Source organism: Theropithecus gelada, chromosome 12 (assembly GCF_003255815.1).
Source record: "Theropithecus gelada isolate Dixy chromosome 12, Tgel_1.0, whole genome shotgun sequence".
Taxonomy (NCBI): Eukaryota; Metazoa; Chordata; class Mammalia; order Primates; family Cercopithecidae; genus Theropithecus; species Theropithecus gelada.
Window position 1 is genome coordinate 96,858,101 of NC_037680.1, and position 24,583 is coordinate 96,882,683.

A 24,583-nucleotide genomic window follows, 5' to 3' on the forward strand; every position below is an offset into this window, starting at 1 on the left:
GAGTGCAGGATAGTGGAATAAATGCCATCTGCTAACATAACATGATACAAAATACCTGGAGGAAATCATGAAGTCTTGCACATGTATGTTATGACACCAGGAAGGCAATGCATATTTTTCTCTTTTCTTAGCTTAGAAAATAGTCACATATCTAGTTTTTAAAAACATCAACTTTTGTGGAGATGATGTCAGTAGATAACGAAATCTACAAGGGCTGGATTAAGTTATCAATGCCTTTTGTTGAGGATTAGAAATTACTAAAAGAACCATGTGAACACACATAGATACACACATAAATATTCACACATGCATACATATACTTGTTTTTTTTCCATGTGCTTCTGTTGAATTTCCTATGGTGATTAGTAATAAAGTTGAGTGTTTATTTTTGTTTTTAAAAATAAAGTGTGTTTATTATTATTGAAGTGTATGTAATTAAAAATTATTATTTTATTTTTAAAGGCATATCTGAGTATATTATACTTTTTATTTAATAATCTTGTGATTTAGACCTCAAGGTCACTTCCATGACTCTCATCTGTCTAGTGAAGGATACCCTTATTTTAGGCAAAGTACAGTCTTTTAACCCCAGATTTCTAAATTGATGGTTTATGACAGGGTATCTCTTTTCCATAGCACTCTGAATAATTGGTGTTTGATATAGAAGAAAAACAAAGAGAATTGACCTAAAACAAGGTGCTTTAGTTCTGTATATTTTTATATGGATTATGGGCCTAACAGAAGCCTGGATCTTCAAGCCAGTTTTGAACATTAGGAATGCGGGCTGTTAAAAGGTTAGTTTATGATAGACAGACATGAATTTCTGAGCGATTTACATTGGTCAGATGAAGTTGTTTTATCTGCACTTCTTGCTGAATAGACTTAAAAAGTCTTCTTATGTAAATTGTTTAAAGATAGGTTTTTTGCATGTGAAAAAGTGTTGACAAGTAAATCTAATATCGACAGGATTATAGCCTATGAATATTTATGACAACTAAGTACCCTTATATGGATTTCCTGTTGTCTCCTGCAGCACTCTCCTCTCCAAGAAATTTCAGCATGGAGAGAAAGAAAGTTTTACCGCCAATTTGTGCCTGAAACACAAGATGAACAGACGTCTTCTGCATTAAAAAAGGACATAGGCATGCATTAAATCCCTTATGTCTTACTTTTTAATGATGCAATTGTGAATTATGTTCTTGTTGCATTTGTAATTAGAGGCTGCAGCAGATGGTGAAGACTTATTTTAAAGTGATGTGTCTATTAAAATAAGCCACACTGCCAAATGATTGTTCACTGTAGCGGCATCTTTACACCCCTGAAACACTCCGATTCTTTGTTGATGTGCGGTTGATTACCACAGCTGATTACATATGTGCACATATTTGCTCAAAAATGGATCAGGGATATTTGATATGTGCAATACTTTATTTTAAAGTGTATGTTATCACAATTATAGATAATGAAGCTTTCAATGAATTATTCAGTTACACCATCTACAAAGGGAATGCACTGATTTCCCTTTTCAATAAAATTAGGCATGAATCTTTCTAAACTATTGAGGCCAATCCTCTCCACACAGTGGGAGAAGCACTGAATGGAGAATAGGGAATTTCTGAGTATTGAAAGATTCTGTTATCTAAAATCTTGTACAGAGCAGGTTTTGTAGGGTGAATTCAGTCCATGAATAGTGACGGTTTCTCCAGCTAAATGTGGGGATGGAGGGAGATAGGCATTGAGGAAGGGCCAGGTAAAAATGCAGTAGAGTAAGTACTGAAATTGGTGGCAGGTATTGGACTAGGTTAATCTGTGACAACAAACAATACCTAAATCTCACTGGCTTACAAAGATCTACTTCTCTCTGTGACTATGTATCTGGCATGGTTTATAACAGGGACTCTGCATCATAGTCCAAAAGGGACCAGGCTGATGGAGACTACATCTCCACACAGCCTTCTGCAATCCCTTTGCCAACAGGAAAAGGACGTGGTGTCTTATATACCAGCTTTTAAACTTCTTTCTGGAAAAGTCACATGACATGTGATGAAACCTAACATTAAGAAGGCAGAGAAGGCCGGGCGCCGTGGCTTACACCTGTAATCCCAGCACTTTGGGAGGCTGAGGCGGGCGGATCACGAGGTCAGGAGCTTGAGACCATCCTGGCTAACACGTTGAAACCCCGTCTCCACTCAAAATACAAAATAATTAGCCGGGCATGCTGGTGGTCGCCTGTAGTCCCAGCCACTCGGGAGGCGGAGGCAGGAGAATGGCGTGAATCCCGGAGGCGGAGCTTGTAGTGAGCTGAGATCGCGCCACTGCACTCCAGCTTGGGCGACAGAGCAAGACTCTGTCAAAAAAAAAAAAAAAAAAGACAGAGAAGTACAACACTGCTCTATGCTTGGACAAATTTAGTGAACAACAGTCATGACCAATTCATGGTGTGATTTGCTGCCAGGCTGTGTGCTCTTTTTCTACCATCTACTCTGACTGTTCAATTTCTGACGTTGTGGTCTTGAAATAACACCAGAGGGACTCTTTTATGTTTAGCAAAGTATATAAAGACTTTTAGAAAAAGGTGCAAGTTACCTGGAGGGACAGAGAAGTCCTCAGTTTAACATTTCCCAAACTGTGTTAGTTTAAGAGGTGTCAATGCAGAACAAAGAATTCCATGGTCAACTGAATCTGGGAATCTTCAGGTAATCTAAGTTATACAAGTGTCTTTACTTCTTAGGGTCTGTAATATTTTAATGTAAATACTCATAAGGTCACTGTGTGCAGGATTTCTCAATTCTGCAGCATGCCTTTTTCAGGGAGTTTCTTAGGGGGCCCTATTTTGTGGGAACATGCTTTGGCAATGCTGCTCAGGTCTCTTGAATTGGTGCCTGATGGTAGGTTTGGTCATCATTTTGGCTTTTGGGTTGGTGAGAACATTGAGGTGCTGGGAGGATGTTACATCTGGAGAGAGTCTGGAAGTTCCCCGCCACCACACCCGTCTTACCTTGCCCTACACATCTCCACCCAGGTAGATAGTGTCAGAATTGAACTGAATTATTGGATACTCAATTGGTGTCTGTAGAATCAGATAATTAGTTATTAATTTTGGAAAATGCTGCAGAATTGGTTTTGTTTATCATCTGGAAGGTATAGGTGTCAGGCCTCTGAGCCCAAGCCAAGCCATCACATCCCCTGTGACTTGCACCTATAAGCCCAGATGGCCTGAAGTAACTGAAGAATCACAAAAGAAGTGCAAATGCCCTGCCCCGCCTTAACCGATGACATTCCACCACAAAAGAAGTGAAAATGGCCGGTCCTTGCCTTAAGCGATGACATTATCTTGTGAAATTCCTTTTCCTGGCTCATCCTGGCTTAAAAAGCTCCCCCATTGAGCACCTTGTGACCCCCACTCCTGCCCGCCAGAGAACAACCCCCCTTTGACTGTAATTTTCCTTTACCTACCCTTTACCTACCTTTTCCTTTACCTACCCTTTACCCTTTATAGGAAACCTTCCGTTTCCTATAAAATGGCCCCAGCCTTATCTCCCCTCACTGACTCTCTCTTCAGACTCAGCCCGCCTGCACCCAGGTGATTAAAAGCTTTATTGCTCACATAAAGCCTATTTGGTGGTCTCTTCACATGGAGGTACATGACAATAGGGAGCTTCCATTGCTGTACCCTCTTCCCCATCCCTTACCCTCTCCCTATCCAGGAAAGGTAAGAACATGATTTTGATGGAGTAGGGGCAGAGAAGAAATTTTGTGATGGGAAAATGCATATGTTGTTTGAAGACTGGGCAAGGCTGACAGTTTGACAGTTCTAGGGCTGGGAATGCTCTGTGCCATGATTCCATTCCCAAGAGGCGGTTAAAATGCTTATCTGATATTAAATAATTTGTATGTATAAAACACTCAGAGCCACGCACATGGCAAGCACTATGTGTTTGTTATTAATATTATTATTATTATTGTCATGTGCGTCCATGTGAAGAGACCACCAAACAGGCTTTGTGTGAGCGACATGGCTATTTATTTCACCTGGGTGCAGGTGGACTGAGTCTGAAAAAGGAGTCAGCGAAGGGAGATAGGGGTGGGGCTGTTTGATAGGATTTGGGTAGGTAAAGGAAAATTACAGTCAAAGGGGGTTGTTCTCTGGCGGGCAGGGGTGGGGGTCACAAGGTGCTCAGTGGGGGAGCTTTTGAGCTGGAATGAGCGAGGAAAAGGAATTTCACAAGGTAATGTCATCAATTAAGTCAGGAACAGGCCATTGTCACTTCTTTTTGTGGTGGGATGTCATCACTTAAGGCAAGAACCCGCCATCTGGATGTGTACGTGCAGGTCACATGGGATATAATGGCTTAGCTTTGAGTCAGAGGCCTGACAATTATTGGGCTACTAAACCGATGGCAATAATAAAAATAGCTAGTAGTTTTGAGTACTTTATAGGTTCCAAACACTGTGCTAGGTTTATGGATGATCTCATTTGGTCGTTAAAACACCCTATAAGAAGTAGCTACTCTTTTTATGCCCATTTTATAGACAAGGATACTTAGGTTAAGATGAGTTAACATATTTGTCCAAGGTCACATAGCTAACAAGAAGCAAAGGTAAGATTAGATGAACCCAGGCAAGTTGACTGTTGAACTTAAGCATTCTGCCACTTTAACAATTATTCCTTATACTTGTTAGTGTTTTATGGCCCTTAAAGCACATTTGTGTAGGCTATGCGACTTGTACTCCACAGCAACACTCAGTCAAATGGCATGTTCATTTTTAGGGCTAAAGAAATGAGTCTGAAAGAATTTGTGGAATCCGCTATTAAAAACAGGCATTTTAGCACTTTTCTATATATCTTTTTCTATGATGTATCTTATTCCTTTTCATTTTATTTTTCTCTAGCTCTTTTCCATTTTATTTGATTTTCTTCTCACTTATTCTTCCATCCTGTCATTTGAATTTGCAGCCTGTGAAGAATCAAAAAACAATTTCTTAGGATAGTCATAAAAATGTCCAGAGAAGTATTAATATAAACTGTAAATAATATATCTGATGACTTGAGCCCAAAATATGTTAATGAAAATGCCACTGGATTTTATTCCATTTAATAAAATCTTCACTCGATGTAGTCTGTGTGTCAGGTCTTTGGGGAAGTCAAAGTATGTCCAAAACAGATACCCCCCCCCCCCCTCAATGCTGACAGAAGATTGAAAGATCTGGGCTACACAAACCCTCTGAGATGAGCATGGTGGGAGGCTTGAACAGCCATGGTCTCTGTGCTTTGGTCTCCTCTGTTCTCCTTCAAAACTTCCCCTTCATCACACTTTATTTGAGAAATAAAAACAGAGGGCAAGATGGTGCTATAGGGACAAGGAACTGGAAATGGGGAACCAGGAAAGCTCTGGAAAAGTGTGAAAAGAAAGGGTGATTAACCTGCATGAACATGGTTCACTGAGTGGAATTTTAGCTGTCTTTCAGCTACACAGGCCAAGTGCTAGGCATGCTGGGGGAACCGCAGGAAGCCATGTGGGAATGACACTACCACACTCTCCACGTAGATGAAGGGTATCTTGAGTGTAATGGTGAGCAGCTGTCTCTTTACTCAAATGACAACATGAAAGGGAGAGGCCTGGAATTTCAGCATTTGCCACCAACGTTTAATGCAAGGTTAAGTGGCAGCTGTTCCTGGCCCTGGGTCAGGAAATGTGTGTGAATCCAAGAGCCCAAATGCCTGAAGGTTCTGGGTCTTCAGAGTTCTGTCCTTTTACTGAAATGATAAAGTGGTTTTTTGTTGCTGTTGTTGTTTTGTTTTTGTAATAGACTGAATTACCTAAATGTTGAAAAATTATTTAAGAAATGTTGTATCCAGGATCACAGCAGTCAGACGATTTTGATGAAGTGTTTTATTTGAGTTGATCAGTGTTTGTAAAAAATTGATTTTCAATGCCTAAGTTAGCATGCGATGATTCTCCAGGTAGTTTTCTAGTCCAGGAGACTTGGTGGAAGTGGCTGGCTCTCCACAAATTTGTGAGGGCTCCCTGAGGGGTCCGCAGGTGGGTTCGCTTATAATGTCAGTGTTTAGAATAACAATAAATCTGCCTGTGTTCTTCACAGAAATGAGTAACTTCAGATATGGAAACACAGGCCTTTATAAATAGAAGAAGCCAAACCATTAATGAGAATATCAGGGAAGTGACTGAGGTAGCCTTTAAACAGCCTTGGTGCTATAAGTCAGGGGCCATTGTATTTTCCCTAGAGATGATGAGCCAAGGTGGCTTCTCAGCTAATAAGAAGGCAACAGGATATAGCTGAATATATATGTGGAGTCTGGGACCTTTATTTCAATTCTGGCTTTGCCAAGAGTACCATGTCACCTTGTGAAAATTGCTGATTATCTCTGATTTTGGTAACTCATCTGGAAAATGTGGAAGTTGGTGGGATGATCTCCAAGGTCCTGCCTAGCTTTAAAATTCTATGATGCTAGGAATATGGTTTGCCCATCAGTGAAAAGTCACTGAGCCGACCTTGGAAATTGCTTCATGCCAATTAATCTCTTTCCTCCCTTTAGTGGCAAATGATCAGAAAATGGTTTCATCTTATAAATCACGAGTGTTTCCTTAGAACTCCCTCTCCACTGCCGTATAAAAACCAGTGGCCAAAATCTGCTTGTGTCTGAGATAAATGTTAATACACAGACGCTTCGAGTACTTCCATGAAGTTAACTCTTGAGATTGAGCTTGCTCAGGAGCACAAAAAGGAGGTGGTTCTGAGAACATTTTCACTTTTGTGGTGCTTTTTAAAGCAGTCCCGCTGGAAAATCACTTTGATCAGCACACATACACACAGAAAAGATCATTTTTGGCTATTCTTACATTGTAAAGCCCCCAGTGGTGCTCTGCCATTTGTGAGAATGAGAGTTGTTAGCTGGGCACAGCCTCTGTCTGAATTATCTTTGCTGTCCTTGTCCCTTCAGTCCCTCCCTCTTGCTTATTTCCCGTTCACTAAAACTCTGAACTTGATTCTGGTTGTCCCCTCGGCATGCTCTGCTCCACTGTCTGGCTGGTCCCAAACCTCGTTTTGGGTTTGTTTTGATGGGGTGCCAGGGATTTATTCCAAAACATACAAGCACTCTCATGTTTTTCTTCTGCAGCAAAGAGTTCGGGTCAGAGACATAAAATAAACAGATCTACAAGTGCATCTCTCACTAATCTCAGACTCTTACTTATCATGGGACCAGGCTTATTTTCTAGATGCCTGTAGAAAAATTACAGGAATTTAAAAATTTCTTTGCTCTACTAGTGATCAGATGTTCTTGGTTTTCTCAAATTCTCAAATTAATATAATTTATTCTTATCTAAAAAGATAATTTGATAATGTAAAAATAAAGAGTAATTTTATGTCATTGGGATACTTTTCTAACGATTCCTTTTATGTCAGTTTACACATAGGAAAAATTCCTTCATCAGACTGTGCTACTGAATTCTGGTTTCAGAAACTGGAGTCCCAGGGACTACAGACCTATGTCCAATAGTACAGAAAGAATATTCAAGCTAAGTTTAAAAGAAGATCAAGAAGTATTGCGGTATAACAACATGGTTTACGTATCTTCATCAGAACCAAACCAAGAACAACAATGAAAACTCATTAACTTAGGTTCACTCCTCACATTGGATTAGTGGCTGAAATTGGATGATGAGCTTGATTGTTAAGCTTGATACTAATTGGATTAGCTTGTTTCTGTGTGTCCTTGATCTACCCATTTCGGCCCAGACACACAGGGCATTTATTGGTTTCCAGTGAACTAACAGGCAGAGCTCAGTGCTGGAGACTGAAGATGTTTAGATAACAGCGAAGAGATGGAATTTTCCTTGGAGGGGTGTGTGTGGGGTACCCCATCATAAGGCATGCAATAATCACTAATAAAGACACAGTAAAACAACAGAGCCCTACCCAGAGTCAGACAAATGAGCAGCTGCTCAGGAGAGTTGGTTAGAGTTACTTTAGCAGTGTGATAGAGATTTCTGGAAAGGATTCTTCGTTTTTCCACTCAAGCAGCCTTTAGAAGAAGAAAGGCTATAAGTAGAGCCATAGGGATAGATTCAGGGAGAGAAGGAGGAAGCCCAGGCAGGAGCAACCAGTTTGGAGTGGGTAGGTGGAGAATATGAACTTGAATTCTGAAGGAGGTGAGGACGTTCAGGAAGGTTCAGAAGGTCAGAAGAAGATGATGAAATCCTATGAAGGAGACATCTTGAGGAGCTAAAATTTAAAATGAAGTTAAGGACTGGTTAAATTACCATCCTGGCTGAAAAGATGAAGGAAAATTTCAGAAGATGGACAAGATATCTCCTAGCCCTGAGGAAAGTCAGTGTATTAGTCTATTCTCACACTGCTAATAAAGACATATCCAAGGCTGGGTAGTTTGTAAAGGAAAGAGGTTTAATTGACTCACAGTTCAGCATGGCTGGGGAGGCCTTGGGAAACATATAATCGTGGTAGAAGGGGAAGCCAACACCCGCTTCTTCACATGACAGCGGGGAGAAGAAGAATGAGACCCAAGCAAAGGGGGAAGTCCCTTATAAAACTATCAGATCTCATGAGAACTCACTATCAGAAGAACAGTATAGGGGAAATTGCCCCTATAATTCAATTATCTCCACCTGGTCCTGCCCTTGACACGTGGGCATTATTACAATTCAAGATGAGATTTTGGGTGGCAACACAGTCAAACCAGATCAGTTAACAAACCTGAACACCGGACTCACACTGATTCTTTTCCTTTTGCTTGCTCATAGGTATGGTTTTTAGTGTACAGTCTTTGTGATACTAAAAATCTAATTCCCCTCTTTTTTTTTCTCCCTTCCACGATGAAACCCTACTTACGGATTAGAACCAGCAGCTAGAGGTTGGTCCCCACAAGGCAGATTTTTATTTTGGTGGCAGGTCAGAAGTAGGGTATTGGGTTCTCTCCTGCCCTTTCATCTCCCAGTGAGGACTACCAGACATCAGCAGACAGATCAGCCTGGAGTCAGCTGCCAGTTCCCAGGGCACATCTGCCTGTGCTGACTTGTTTGAGATGACTTCCTTTGAGGGCAACAAACCAATTCTTATACCTGAACCAAGTCATTCGAGCCTCCCAGAAAGGGTGTGTTTCACTTGTACTGACACAGGGAATATGATTCTTGTTCTTTTGAGTAAACAGTTCTATACAGTAGAGGGTGGAGCCAGATTAGAAAACAAAAGTCTAGAATTATGTTATTTCTCTAGCACCAACCTCCCTGGGGTGAGCTCACTGCTCAGAATGACATTCTTCTAGTCTGACCCACCTTTTTTGAAATATAGGGTAGTGTTCAATGTCCTCTGCTCTGTTGCAGCTGGAATTCACCTCTTTTGCATGCCAGTTATAATCAGACAGAATCCCTTTAAGATCCCCAGACAAAATATGTGTAGATATGTCAGTTGTTAACCTGCATTCAATTGATGTGCAATTTTCATTTCTATTTAGACATATTTGCTTGAGAAATACAGATAACACCAACACATATTCTTTAATGCTGTTGGGGCTAGTGGCAAGGTATACCCTATTTTCTACTTTATAGTTAGTTTTAAAATTCAAACTATAAATGTGAATGACTTTTCTGTCTGATTCCTCTGGTGTAGGTTATTGTTATGCTAATTCAGATGTATGTCTTCCCAGACCTTCTAAGTATATAAATCTTGTGTTCTTTTGAACAAATTGGCTGGTTAATCCTTTAGTCAGTTATTGAGAGTTTGCTACAAGCACAGAGAGAAAGCTGGACTTCTAAGCTTAGCCATTTGAAGGTCACCATTGTTATGCATTTGGTGTTTCTCCTTTGCTTTTTTTTTTTTTCTTCTATTAAATGGGAAAGTTAGGCTAATCCTACAGCAAGCACTTTCCTTGAAAGTGGAAAGGTGGAACCATGGGAGGAGAAGGAGGTTCTAGTGATCCAAACCATAGGTAGTGCTGCTTACAGGAGCAGTCTCTTGCTCTCCCTCTTTCTGTCCCTCTCCCCCTACATCTCCTTTTACATGTGTTAAACTCCTTAGCCAAATTAAATTTAACAGAGTTTAATTGAGCAAAGAACAATTCATGAATCCAGCAGCCTCCCAAGCCAGAGTAGGCTCAGAAAGATTCCATGCCAGCCACGTGGTGGAAGATTTATGGACAAAAAAAGGAAAGTGATGTACAGAAAATGGAAGTGAGGTGCAGAAAGAGCTGGATTGGTTTCAGCTCAGTGTTTGCCTTATTTGAACAGAGTTTGAACAGTTGGCCTCCTATGATTGACCAAAACTCGGTGAGTGGCACACCGGTGAGGTTACAGTCTGTTTACACCTCCACTTAAGCTATAGTTTATGATGTACAGAGAAACCTCTAGTCGAAACTTAAAACACCTAAGGAGGCAGCTTTAGGTTGAACTCGATTTAACACATATTTTCTGAGAACGAAGATCTGTCTCCTGCAGGCTGGCTGTATTTGTAATTTAGATAATCTGTTTTCTTAAACAGAGTGCTTATATGGATTCTGTAGATAACCTTTTGTTAGCATAAATAAGAAGGTTGTTTTCCGTTGATCTGTCCCTGAGAATATCAGTTGAGACCCCATCAATTGCTCCAATAGTCAGGTGAAATTCAAACACATTATCATCCATTGCCGGTGTCTGATTGTCATTGGGGGAGGAGGTTTAAGTTCATGTAAATGGTTAATGCTGACAGTAGAAGTACAGTGCAACTTTTGGCCCTCAGGTCATCTTTGTGTAGGGAGGCCCTGGCTGGACCTCTGTCCTACTTGGGTTGATGATGGTCTCTTGTCCTACTTTGTTTCTACAGAAACGTGTTCTGAATCTATTTATATTTACAAGGATGGGGTCCACGTTTCTGCAACTCCAGCTGACCAAGGGCACATCATTTTATAGCTCCCCTTCTCCCCAGGCTTCAATCCACAGAGCCTGGGAAGAGCCTTTTTAGGGGCGCTTGTCCAGTGGAAATGGACAAGCTCCATGTGGAAATGGCATCAAGGTGGTGCAGTTGCTAGTGTCCACTTGGAAAATGAAGACAAGGTGCAGAAATTGGAGGAAGTGATAGACATTGAGATTCTGACTTGGAAGGAGATAAAATTCTTGGTAAACCTTCTCCCATGGAATAAAGATTCAAATCAGAATCAGAAGTGCCAATAGGAGTCACAGACAAATGACATTTAAATCTTTGTGACTCTGAGGATTTTAAATTTTTCTTCTTTTTTAAAAGTCGCTATCTAAGATCTGTTTAAAATCTAAAGTGACTCACCTCATGTTCTTCCAGTGGCTCCTGGGTCTAACATGGGGCCAGCTGGTGTGATCACAGTGTTTCCTTTGTAGGACTTATGATGAATAGACGCAGGTGTTTATAGAATTCTGGGCCGGGCTGCACAAACTTATAACTGAGGAAGATTGTGTAGGCAACAAATATATAAGTTCCTCATATTGAAAATGAAATCAATTTATTTAGAAATACAGGCCTATAATGATGATAATAATTGTAGTTACCAACTCGTGAGCATTCATAATGTTTACTACTGCAAACTGGGCATTACTGTGTGCCATCTTATAAAGGAGAACACTGAAGTTCCAATTAGTTAAGTGAGCTAGTAGTAAGAGTGGAGGTTTGAACTTAGATCTCTTGGCCACAGTAATTGTTTCAGGGATAATCACATGCTGAAAGCCAGGCCAATGGAAGATTTTAGAAATAATTGGTGAGAGATGCTCTCTTGGGAATCCCAAAAAGGGGACGTAAGCCTGAAGCTTCTGTGATAATGTCCTGATGGGAACTTCTTTAAGAATGAAGCCAAAGCAGAAGAAAGCATAAGAATGGAAAAAATGAGATCTCTGAGGACATGATTTCAGCACGTGGATACAGCTATGTCTGAAGCCAGCTGCTTCTGGAATGTTTAGTTACATGAAACAATATATTCCTTTTTTGGTTTAAGCCTCTTTGAAAGAGTTTTCTGTCTTAAAACTGAAAAAAGAAAAGGCCTTGACTATTCTTTCTTTTTTGCCAAAGTTTCTGAGTTCCCAGGAGATTTCTTATACCCCCGCCCCTTTTGTTTTTGAGACCAGAGTTTCACTTTTGTTGCCCAGGCTGGGGTGCAATGGGGTAATCTTGGCTCACTGTAACCTCCGCCTCCTGGGTTCAAACAATTCTCCTGTCTCAACCTTCTGAGTAGCTGGGATTACAGGTATCTACCACCAAGCCTGGCTAATTTTTGTATTTTTAGTAGAGACGGGGGTTTCACCATGTTGGCCAGGCTGGTCTTGAACACCTGACCTCAGGTGATCCACCTGCCTTGGCCTCCCAAAGTGCTGGGATTACAGGCATGAGCCACCGTGCCCGGCCTTCTACCCTTTTCTCACACTTGAAACCACAATCAGTATTGCACCATCACAATGAATGGTGGTTGCTTTTTGAAACATATCAGTCCTTCACTACGCTGAAAAATTCTGCAGGGCAGGGATAATGCCTTTCTTTCAATGTGTGTGTGTGTGTGTGTGTGTGTGTGTGTGTGTGTGTAGTTACTACCTATAGACCCAAACTGACTCCAAATATACAAAGTAATCTTCAGATTTACACAAGAAATTATTTAGGTAGTATTATGCATCAAGAAGATGGTTCTCCAGCCTCTCCCCAGTATGGAAATAGGGCCTTGCTTTTCAAACTTTAATATGCAAACAAATCCTCTGAAGTTCTTGTCAAAATGTAGATTCTTTTTCAGAAGGTGTAGGGTAGGGCCAGACTTTCTCATTCCTAATAAGCCGCTTGCTACTTTGAGTAGCAAAATATTGGGTATGTGTCACCAGTCGTCTTCAGGAAGATGTCAGGTCAGAACTTATAAGAACATTCTCATAAATCTTTGACTTGTTAGGTGGTGAAGATGTATTTTTAAGGGCTAATCTCGAATTCTAACTTTAACAGAGATTAACTTAATATAACTTGAAGTACACAGAGCTATGATTTTCTTAATCAATTAATGAGCGTTGAACCAATGAATGTTGACACATTTCCCAAGTGATCAATGTAAGATGTTACAAAGTCATGCATAAGTGAAAGATCCAAATGTAAATTTATTGTTACAGTTTTGGATTATTCATTGTAACTAGACATTAACAAACTACCACTTGCGGAGTTTTGATGTTGCATCAAAGACTGTGTGTGCAGTCTGCAGTGTTGCATCCACAATTAATTGAAAAGGCTAGTAAAGTACTTCACCCTTTTCACACAAAACATCTGGATGAGGCTGGATTTTCTTCATATATATTAATGAAATTGATACATCACAACTGATTGCATGCAGAAGCAGATATAAGAATCCAGCAGATACTACTAAGGTAGACAATAAAGAGGTTTGAAAAAAATGTACAAGAATGCCACTCTTCTTAATAAATGATTAGTTTTGGAAAATACAGTTATTTTTCATAAAAAGATGTCATATAAACATAATGGATTTATCTTTCTTTAAATGAACTTGTTTATATTTATGCATAAAAGTTTTTTCAGTTTTAAATTCAAGTATGGTAAATATTGACAGATACAATCTACATAAACAAATACTCTATGAGATCTTCAATAATTTTAAGAGTATAAATTGATCCTGAGACTAAAACTTTTGAGAGCTACTACTTAACAGCGATTCATCTCTTAGGTTTCTCTCCCAATTCTGCCATACAAATATCTGAAGTTGCTTGAGCATTGACTAAATTCCAGGTGCTTAATTGTTGCTAACCCTGGGAGGGAGGTATAATTATTACTGTTAGTTACAGTGAAGGAAATTGAGGTTTACAGAGGTTTAAAAACTTGTCCAGCATCTCATAACTAGGAAGTAGTAAAGATTTGAACTTAGGTGCCTGACTCTAGAAGTCCCACTCTTAACAACCTTACAACCCAGTTCAGCTGAAAAGAAAGATTTAAAAAAGGGAAAGAATAAAAGATTTTTTAAAAAGCATACTACATTCTTCTTAGATAGCAGTAGTGTTATAGCTTTATTAAAAAATACTTTTGTTGTTGTTTTGGTTATATTCCTATAACTGCACCTGTAAGGAGGACCACTTTCCTTCATCTCTGTGAGCTGAATAACTCCTCCACTCCTGGCTGCAGCCTGGGAGACAAAGTCCCAAATGTGCCTTCGTCCTTAGACCACAGGCACGGATTGGCTTTTTTCCCTGATTGCCCAGCAGCTTTTCTCTCTGGCTGTTTTATCAGCACAGTTTCCGTGTCTCTTCCAAATGTGTATTTCCCACTTCTCCAGTGGATGCTTGGCTGTCAGTCCACAGTTGAACCTGAATAAGCACATGGGGCACAGGGACCCCATCAAGTGCACACGTGGCAGCAAAGTCACCCACTGAGCTCCTGATAGGGTGAATCGCACAGCTCAGGGACTTTCTCAGGGGATGTTTTCTTCCTGTCCTTCCAGAGCCATAGTCATGCCTATGTGGGCTCAGGGAACAGCAGCCCTCTGGGCCATGTGATAATTGGTGACCACCTTGTCACCACTGGTTCATGTTGTAAAAATAAAGTCTAGAGATGCCTTGACTAGAGAGTCTCAGTTTGTGTAATAGCAAGTGGCATTTCAAGACACACCATTTGGAAAATTCTCCCATGATATAAACACTGTAAATATTTATTTAAGCTCCCCCAACCTCCCACTGCCATTTCAGAAGCAAATTATTCAAGAGGCTAGATTTTTACACATAATGTACATAAAGAATACTGTGGGCAGTGAGAATGTAAACATCCCAACCAAGCAATCTAACTCTTAGTAGAAATTACTTTCCTTGGGACCAAGATGGCATTTCAGATTAGAAATGGTGATTTATGGTGCTTAACCAATTTGCCCAAAGTCATACAGTTAGTAAATGACTTTGGAGTCAGACAGAACTTGGATTAAATTCCATTCTTGTTAGTTATCCATGCAGTTTCTGCATGTTGCTTAATGTTGCTGAGTCTTGATTTCTTTCTTTCTTTTTGTTTCTGAGACAGAGTCTTACTCTGTTGCCAGGCTGGAGCGCAGTGGAAAGATCTCGGCTCACTGCAACCTCCACCTCCCAGTTCAAGCAATTCTTCCACCTCAGCCTCCCAATAGCTGAGACTAAAAGGAAGTGCCACCATGCCCAGCTCATTTTTATATTTTTAGTAGAGATGGGGTTTCACCATGTTGGGCAGGATGGTCTCGATCTCTTGACCTCATGATATGCCCGCCTTGGACCCCTAAGGTGCTGGGATTACAGGCATGAGCCACCATGCCAAGTGTTGATTTCTTTATCTATAAAATGGAGATAGAAATGCTGTGATGATTAGATAAAATAAGGAATATCAAGTTCTGAGCACAGTGTCTGGCACATAACATGTGCTCGATACATTTTCCATAATGATCATTATACTGTTATCTATTTTATTATTTTACAACTCTTGTCTATTCTCATGACTATTCCTCCACCTACTGAGGCCATGAACAGTAAGCTGTCTGTGTTCAGTCAGTGCCTAGCTCAATGCTTAATATTTTGGTTCTTAATAACTGAATGAATGAATGAATAAAATAATGAACAAATGATAAGATTATGACAAGATATTTTTATTGATAAGTGAATTTCTAAATGGAAATGCTGGGAAATCTTGTTGAAATTATCTGAGGCTCAGAAACGACTGGTAGTGTGAACAGCGAGGAACTAGGTGAAAGAATGTCTTTGGGCGAGAAGAAATCCAGAAGGTAGAGCCTCTAGCTCACTCATGTGGGCATCCATGTACGAGAGTTTCTGTCTTTGATGACAACATTTCTGGGAGGGCTATTAAAATGCTTCTATTCTTCCATAACTTTTGAACTAGGTGTTCTGCAGGGAGATGGGAAGTTTCTTTGACCTTTGAAAATCTGCCCCTAATTGAGTTTCTCTGGTTAGGACATGATTCCTCTGGATTAACTAGTATGTAGGGTAGTATAACTACAGTTAAAAAAACGAGGACCCAAATGTGCATTTCTTGCTCTTTAATCACATTGGGAGGGAAACTATGTGTTAATACATGGGATGGCTATCTTCCATTAAATAATTCAGGGAATTCAGGTTAAGAGAGGTTTGCCAGATCGCCTGGGGGTTATCTCCCAGTCAGCTGAATGGGGAAAGGAACATGAGCTGCACGGAAGGTTTCTTAACAGCAGCACTTATCGCTCTTTTCTATATTTCACTGGCCAGAACTCAGTCACATGACCACACCACACTGCAAGGGACTCTGGGAAATGTCATGTCCAGTTGGCACTTTCTAGTAACAATGTGCAATGTATGAAGAGGAACATAAATATGTTGTGAAGCATGAGATGTCTTTGCCATACTTTCAAGGAGACAATACCTCAGGGAAGGATGACTTAGTGTAAAGTAGTTTGTCCCTGCCGGAGAAAGGAGATCCTTAACAGGAAGGCTTTATCCTAGAAAAGGTTGGGGTAAAAGGTTCAGAGACATCAAAGCTGAGCAATGCAGTCCAGCTGTGGGAAAGAGAGCTGGGGCAAGCCTATGTCCTACAGTCCTGGACTCCTCAATGTGAGAAGTGGTGCTTCAGGACAGGACAAAAGAAATACGAGATAGAGACATGAAGTCACCGAAGTCACACTTTTCCAAGGGAAAGAAATGGCTGCCCTCCAAGGAGCAAAATGGCGCTTGTGGGCGGCCTTTGCAATAAAGAACTTACTAGCCATTTGGGGGCTCTGCTCAGGTGCCTCAAGCTGTGGGGAAAGAATAAGGACGTGTTTCACCTATACTACTTTTACCCCTTCAAGAAGGAGAGGCAGGCTCATTATGTCTCTAGGTGGATTTTATAGTTCTGGATTTGAGCCTAAAAGTTGCATGTGGTTTTCAAATACTTATTTTATCACACTCCATGATTACCTCCATTATGTGTGGCTAACATTGAGTCTTTTCAGATTTAGTAGGGATATAAAAGGTTTAAATAAGACCAATATCAGATGTGTCTGGGATTCCATTTCTTACATGCACCCTGTAAATAAACGCTGATGAAAAATATTTGAGTTCCAAATTCTGCCACCCCAAATCCTACAAATATGCACATTAAAGCCCCATAATCCCATAAAAGCCTTTTTACTTGTAAATAACGCTATCTTGTTTTCCATCTCAAATTTCTTCTCCTGTAATTACACAATATTTGGTTTCCCCTTTTTAGGCAATTCAAATTAAAACTTATTTCATTTCATAATTACAAACATTCATTTTGAGTAAAGACTAATCTGACGGGAATTTGGTTCCAGTGATACTATAACCCAGACTTACAATAGCAAAGCAATCCATCTCCTGACTAATGTCTTGGAATCTTTTACAACTCTACCCCAGCTAAACATTTGCATTTGGAAAGTTTTATCCTTTTCCTTGAAATAATAATGCTTTATTAAGAGCACTGTATGATTTGATTTTTTAAAAAATAATGATTTAAATCAAAGACTTCAAGATATAAAGAATTTAAAGGGTGAGCCATTCTACCCTCTTAGTTTTAGGTTACTTTATAACTCCCGTGAGTTTTAGAGTGGAACATTGCTTAGAAAATGTTCATTGTTAAGTTAGGTTTCAACTGTTTCCTGAAAAAGGAGAAAAAAAAAAATTCTTTGTCTGGGTATCATAATAGGTGATAATTTTGAAATACTAGATAAAGTACATGTTATTGCTATTCTGAGTATAGAGTAGAATAAGATCATGGCTGACTGATCATTTAGGCGTAGAGAGTTAATATCTAGGAAAACACAGTGTTCATTAACTAAAATGAGAGAACAACGTTAGATGGAGTGTTTGCAGGGTGATCATTGCTTATCTATTGAAGTATACAAACTACTCCAAAACATGGTGGTTTAAAACAATGATGCATTACGTTGATTACAATGATTCATTCCTCTCCTGTGTCCTGGGAGTTGATGAACTCAGCTGGGTAGTTCTTGCTTGTTGGGGTCCCTCACGTGGTTGCAGTCAGATAGTTGCTGATGCGGAGACATCAGTAGAAGCTTCTACTCCTTGTATGTCCAACTCTGAGGCTGGAACACCTGGGGCTGTTGGACCTTTCTCTCTCTAATGGTCTCAATGTGTGGCTAGCCTGGTCTTGTGCACAGCATGGGGGTGTCTCATGTTGTGAAGAAGTGGAAGTAGTAGTCAGTTTTCTCACATGGCAACTTGTTTCCTTCCAGAGGACATGCTCTAAGAGACCAAGGTAGGGGCTGCAAGGCTTTTGTGAGCCTGGCTTTGGAATTCCTGGAGGATCATTTCTGCTTCATTCTGTCCGTTGTGAGTGAGTCACGGGGCCAGTCCAAGTTCAATGGGACGAGATTATCCACAGTCATGAGTAGAGGAATGCGTAGCTCATTGGAGGGCCATCTTTGGAGACTGCTGACCACAATCATTGAGCAGTTGGTTCATTTCCCTACTCAGATCATTTTAATGGGTGAAATGATTACACTAAATCACAAATGTTTGTATTCAGAAGGATTTGAAGTTTGCAGGAGCAAAGGGAGCAGAGGAAGTTTCTTTGTTAGGTCTACCTCACAACAGTTTGAATAACCTATGAGTGTGTGTGTGTGTATATGTCCGTTTGGTGGAATTTTTGATTACTTTGACTACGGTTGTACAGTTGACCCCTGAACAATGGGGGTTTAGGGACACTGATCCCCTCACAGTTGAAAGCCCACATATAACTGTGACTCTCCCAAAAATTAACTACTAATAGCCTGTTGACCAGAAGCCTTACTGATAACATAAATAATCAATTAAAATATACATAGACTGGTATGTACATTTATCTTATGCATTCATGACATACCTAACTTTTCTAGGCTCTGTGGTTCATCTTTGAGTTTTTTCAAATTGTTGCAAATCTTTAAAAATTTTTCCAAAATATTTATTTTAAAAAATCTATAGATAAATTGTCCTATACAGTTCAAACTCATGTTGTTCAAGGGTCAACTATAGTTTGATTCAGGAGAGAAATATTAAGTGCTTCCATTGTTCCAGGTTTTGTGCTACACACGTGAAGCATTTAATATAACTATTGGGAAAGTGGTAGGTTAGTGTCATGTTCAAATCCTTGGTAGCTTTGAAACTCATGAGGGTAAGTTACTTAACTTCAGTGTGCCTCTGTTTTATCGTGTGTAACGTGTTTGAGGGGCTTTTGTTCACGGAGAGGAGCACTCAGTTCCTTTTGCACTTTCTCAGTATCCAATTATTAGCATTAAGAATGTATTAATCAATGAGTATTTTTAAAAATATAAAAGCTTAACATTCCTCTAACGCTTTATATACTATTTATACAACAAATAAATTAAAAGTGATGAATGTAACAAATTACATTTTCCCAAACATGTAAATAATTACTGGTTAAATCTAAGATTTCTAAATATTTAATTAAAATTATAAGTCTAACATCATATTCTTGTAAATGTTTTAAACACTTTAGAAAGCAGGCAACACTCATACAATATTAATGTGTTTATAGTACTAATCAAGAATCTTACATGAAAACCTGGTATAAAAATGGTAATATATCTATTTGTTTCTTCATTATCTCTATTCTAATTCTGTTTGCTTTTCACCTGGTAGATTGATTTGGTACATTTACTAATCTGGAGATTGAGATGACCTTCCTAGACCTATTGATGTCGTGGATACAGGTTAATATTTTTGTTCCCCACCCCTTCCCTCAATCAGAGCTCCTAAGTCCCTACTGTTATGGTCTGAATGTATACCCCTAAAAAACATGTGTTGGAAATTAATGGTGAATGTGACAGAAGTAAGAGATGGAGTCTTTGGGAGATAGTTAAGTCATGAGGGTGAAGCTGTTATTAAAGGGCTCGAGGGAATGGGTTCCCTGTCTTTCACTCTTTTGTCATGTGTGGACACCTAAATGGTGTCATTTATTAGAAATAGGTCTTCACCAGATACTAAACTTGCTAGCACCTTGATCTTGGACTTGCCAGCTTCCAGAACCATGAGAAATAAATTTCTAGTGTTTATAAATGACCCAGTCTGTGGTATTTTGCTATAGCAGCACAAATCAACTTAGGTACCTACCATTTATTTTTCTTCATATCAATTTTTTCAGCTAATATGTATATTTTATTTATTTTAGTGTCTGTATATCCATGCAAGAATATAAGATCTATGTGGACAGATTTTTTTTTTTTTTGGTCTGTTTTGTTTACTGCCGTATTCTCAATGTCCAGAACAGCACCTAGATTTTGGAAGTTGGTCACAAAAAATATTAAATAAACAGATGATGAACTTTGAACCATGATATTAATTAGCCTATGTGAGTCAGGTATTTCCTCTGTAGAGATTCCCAGGTGGGCAGGCTCTGATCTAAGTCAAGTGTTATCCATTACGTGGTTCAAATCATTGCCTTTTGGTTGTTTTAATGTTAATAAAATCTGATCAGTTAGAAAAAAAAAAAATGAGTTTGTAGTTCTTTTTTTTTTTTTTTTCTTTTTTTGAGACGGAGTCTTGCTCTGTCGCCCAGGGTGGAGTGCAGTGGTGTGATCTTGGCTCACTGCAAACTCCGCCTCCCAGGTTCAAGCGATTCTTCTGCCTCAGCCTCCTGAGTAGCTGGGACTATAGGCATGCGCCACCATGCCTGGTGAATTTTAGTATTTTTAGTAGAGATGGTGTGTCACCATAGTGGCCAGGCTGGTCTCAAGCTCCTGACCTCATGATCTGCCCGCCTCGGCCTGGGATAACCAGCGTGAGCCACCACGCCCGGCCAGGTGGTAGTTTTTATTCCTCTTGATCAAGAGTTTCTCCTGGATCACACTGATTTATAGCCTATATTTATAGAAACTAATATAAGTCCATTTTAGAGCTGCTTGCTTTGAACTGGGGCCTAGACTATGTTAGACACATCGAAAAGTTTGAGTCACTTTGGTGCCTTGCAATGACAAATTTCTTTCTCATTGGCTATGAAGACCTATAGTATTGAAACATATATCAAAATGTTGAAGAATTAAATGGGATAATCCACCTAGAGTAAATGAAACAGCACCTGACAGATACTGAAATCTCAATATTATTATTCTTATCAATATTGCTGTTTTCAATTGTCCTTGCTACAAGGCCATTTGTTTTCTCTATTGGTGTTTCTGAGGAATTCCAGTCCGGTCTGAACGACAAGATATGCTACAAATTATACATTGAAATAGTTACTTGACAGCAAACCTGTCCATTATATATTACACCTATAGAACTAATGCTGTATCTCTCACAACGAGCTGATAAGCAAATATAGGAAAATAAATAACTCCCAGAGTAGTAAAGAATTATCTGCTTTCAACTTCCTTTTTACACAGATCCTTGGTCTACAGATTGTATGACTACAAATATATAGGAAGCTAATATTTGTTGATCACATCTTATGTGCAGTGAATTTTGCTATTTTTTATTTATTACAACCAATGGCAAACTGAGATATAAGCTTTTTCTTAAAGATACGCCTTTTTTTTTTTTTTAACATGCATTTTATGGATGTGGGAACTAAGGCCTAGAAAGATGAAAAAGGTTGGGCATGGTGGCTCACACCTGTAATCCCAGCGCTTTGGCAGGCCAAGGTGGGTGAATCACTTGAGGTCAGGAGTTCAAGACCAGCCTGACCAACATGGTGAAACCTGTCTCTGCTAAAAAATACAAAAAATTAGCTGAGCTTTGTGGCACACACTTGTAATCCCACACTAGGGAGGCTGAGGCAGGAGAATTGCTTGAACTTGGGAGGTGGAGGTTGCAGTGAGCCGAGATGGTTCCACTGAACTCCAGCCTGGGCAGCAGTGCTAGACTCCATTTCAAAAAAAAAAAAGAAAGTTGAAAAAACCATCCTGAAGTCACATAGCTAACAAGCACTGGAATAAGAGTTAGAACTCACATGTGACTCACACAAGACCGACTGTTTTTTTTTCCATTAGACCTTGTTTCAAGGGAAGGGCAGTGCTTCTGTACAACATATATTGTTGTGGCTTTGACTGTTCAATTATTTTTTCAATCCTATCCAATATGAGTTTATCATTTAGCCTCTACTCAATTTTTATTGAGTAAAATTTCCAAACGAAAACTTGAATCCACTATGGCCAGATACTTGTTGCCAAATATATGAATACAAATGGCATTTATTTGTTGAATAAAATGTAAAATTATTTAAATGTAATAATGGTTTGTTATGCTAACATATAATTATGCTAGTACTTCAAGAAGATAAAGTCCTAGAAATGCAATCATGAGTATACACATTTTAAAATTAAATGGATATTGTAAAATTACCCACCATAATAATTGTAATAATTTATCCCACAAAATGCTTTTGCTTGTATAGATGTTTCCAACTTTTAAGTTTTTAACCACTATTCCAGACAAGTACTACTTCAATATGTATTAATTTGTTAGTGATATTGTGTGTCTTTTTGTTTCTTTATTAGCTATACAATTTCGTGTGTTCTATGAACTCTTGTTCATTGTTTTGCTCATTTTAATGTTGGGTTTTTTTCTTGTTCATTTGTAGGAGATTTTCTTATACTTGAGATTAACGCTGACCATTGTATGTGTTACAAATTATTTTTTCACATATTCTATCATTTATCTTTCAACTTTGACTACACAATTCATTTTTCTGACAAAATTATTTCTAAAATATTTTTAATTATTTATATAAGTATAATTATATAAATTATATTTATAATCATATTTATATACTCTATAATATTTATATTTATCTAACTTATAATTATATATTTATATTTATATACTTTATAATTATATAATTATATTTATATTTATATTTATATAATTTATATAAATTATTTACTTATATAAATAATTATAACAATATAATTTGTCATATTTATAAATATAGTTATATTTATGCAATTTATATAATTATAAATTTACTTATGTAAATAATTATAACAATGTAATTTATTATGAATGTTGGTCTGATAACAGTATTAAATAAACATCTGTTTAATGAATGAGCCAATATTCACAGAGCTATCCGTCTTCAGGGAAAAAAATACCTAATTCAGTATATGAGAGAGCTAACCATGGAAGACATAATAATATAATTTTTAATTGGCCAAGAGTATAAAAATATACCTTAAACAACATATTTTTGGAGAAATCTGCTGAAAATTAGAATGAAGATAGAAATATTTTAGACTGTAATAGCACAATATGCTCAGGTTCAAGAGTTGATATATAAGGGGAAAAAAATAGAGTACTAAGGAAAACTCTCCCTTAGTAGCTAAAAAAAAAACCCATTTCAAGAAAGGACTCTTGGGGCCAGGCACAGTGGCTCATGCCTGTAATTCCAGCACTTTGGGAGGCTGAGGCAGGCAAATCATCTCAGGTCAGGAGTTTAAGACAAGCTTGGCCAACATAGTGAAACCTCACCTCTACGAAGAATACAAAAAGTTAGCTGGGTGTGGTGGCACGTGCCTGTAGTCCCAGCTACTCAGGAGGCTGAGGCACAAGAATTGCTTGAACCTAGGAGGTGGTGGTTGCAGTGAGCTGAGATCACACTACTGCACTCTAACCTGGGTGACAGAGCGAGAGAAAGAAAGGAAGGAAGGAAGGAAGGAAGGAAGGAAAGGAAGGAAAAGAAGGAAGGAAGGAAAGAAAGAAAGGGAAAGGAAAGGAAGAAGGAAAGGAAGAAGGAAAGAAAGAACTCTTTTCTGTTATCAAAAACCCACAGGACAATCTCTGTTAACATGCACAGGCATCCCTTGCCTTTCATTTGTCACCATTGGCCTGCAAGGGTGTTTACTACGCCGTTTGACTGAGATAGCAACAGTGGGACAGTGAAAAATGTTTTCTCTCTACTACTTATTATCTGTGTAGCCTTAAGTGGTTTACTTAACTCCTCAGGCTCAGTTTCCCCCTCTGTCAAATGGGAACGAGAATTTGGATGGGATGACTCATGGGACGGTTGTGAAGATTAATGTGAGCCAGAATATGTGACACCATTTTAAAATCCATACATTCCTATAAATCATAAGTTGTTTGTGATGACAATCCATTCATAACATCATTTTCAAATAATGGACAAATTAATCAATTCAGTTATGTTTTACTGAGATGAGGCATGGGAAGAAAAGAATACATGGGTTCTGCTTTAATAGGCCTTAAAAATCTAATAATTACAATTAGCATTTATATAGCATCGTAGAATTTACAAAGTGCTTTCACCCTCTGTATCATTCATTCATTCATTCATTCAACCATGAAACTGCAATGGTGATAAATTAGAGCCCCTGACCTTGTGGTTAGGGAAAAACAAATACACAGAAGAGTAAATAAAATACTTAAAAGTTATATAATACCTCCGATGAAGGAATTAAGCGTAGGGTAGAATGGCAAATGATAGGTATGGATGCAGAGGATGAATTTTAGGAGAATGATTGGAGAATGTCTGTCTGAGGCAGTCATAGTCAGGCAGTCAGGTTGAGTCCTAAAAAGATAAGCAGGGCTTGGCTATGTACAGCATTGGGAAGAGTGTTCCAAGCAGAAGAATCAAGTGGCTACGAGGTCCTGAGGCAGAACAG